The sequence below is a fragment of the Austrofundulus limnaeus genome, unplaced genomic scaffold (assembly GCF_001266775.1).
Source record: "Austrofundulus limnaeus strain Quisiro unplaced genomic scaffold, Austrofundulus_limnaeus-1.0 Scaffold2661, whole genome shotgun sequence".
NCBI classification, from domain to species: Eukaryota; Metazoa; Chordata; class Actinopteri; order Cyprinodontiformes; family Rivulidae; genus Austrofundulus; species Austrofundulus limnaeus.
The window spans coordinates 6,997-8,365 of NW_013955063.1; positions in this window are offsets into that span (position 1 = coordinate 6,997).

Here is a 1,369-nt window from a genome sequence, read left to right on the forward strand (position 1 = left end):
TCTGGCCTGTGTTTGTCACTGGATATGCCGTCCTGTTTCGGGCCACTCCACTGTCTTGGCGGGAGAGCTGGAAGAGTTGCGAGTCAGCACACTCCTCCCGTTACAAAACACACACACTACAGCTGAACAACCTTGCTGATTCTGAATGTCATGCAGACTGCAGGAGATAGTGACTCTCTCACATACAGTACATGCAGTGTGTCTCATTTTCAGTCTGAGCTGCAGGCTTGTAAACACTGAACTAAGCCTTGGCTGGAGCTGATCTGTGACTTCAGCAGCAGGAGTTGACTTGGAGTGGAAAGAATGTTCACCCCCGTGGCCCTGCGGAGTTGATATTGTCTTTGATGTTGTTAAAGTGATCAAAGGCTATGCTATTTTCACCCGTGAAAGTTCATTTATCAGCTGCAGACTTGCTTCGCAGTTAAAATCATAAAGTGTGGGTGGCATTGCATTAAAAGGACCAAACTCATTCCTGTGCTTTATTGTGCTCAGTGATGTAAAGAATAATCCTAGCAGCTGATTGCTGTTCAGCTGACATAAACACTTCACAGTACTTTAGTGGTACAGAAGTTCTGTTATGCTTTATATTCTAAAAAGGTCTGCTAGGCTTTCTTATCCTACAAAAAAAAAAATACATTTCCTTGCCCGCTGTAAACAGTGTAATAAAATGATCTGACTTTAGCATCAAAGCGGGTAAAGAAAATGCATGGGTGGATGAGTGGATAACTTGGCAAAATCTCAAACTTTTGAAAAGAAAATGCAAAAATTAAACATTTTACGTCTTTAATGAAAACCAAATTATGTTTTTATTACTTACAGCACCTTCCTAAAATAATTGCTTAAGTCATTTTTAGCCCCAAAAAAAAAATAAATATATTAAATAAAACTGTGAATCTATTTTGACAAAATAACTTATTAACCGAATCGTTTTAAATGTCACTGTTTCAATCCTACTTTTTTGCACATTGGTCATCACTATTTTGGTTCCAGCTAAACTGTCTCTGAGTTCTTCTCAGTGAACCCAGACTCTGCCCTCTGCAGACCGACCTCCTCCTCTGCTCTGTCTGTGCTGCTGAGCATCTAATCTAAAAATTAGCCCTCAGCAGGGCTGAACACTTCCAAAGCTTGCAGTGACTGACTACTTTTCGAACTCATTAGTTATTATAATTTCCTTTGATATTGCCCTCCCTGAAAAATCATGATTTTATTTATTCACCCAGCAATATTAATGTTTTCTGCCCAATTCACACTAAGATAATAAACAATAGCAGTGTCTAGCAAGGTGAAAATGGCAGTTCTGTTAAAGGTTATTAATGGATCACTTACAGGTTTGTGTGTGTGTGTGTGTGTGTGTGTGTGTGTGTGTGTG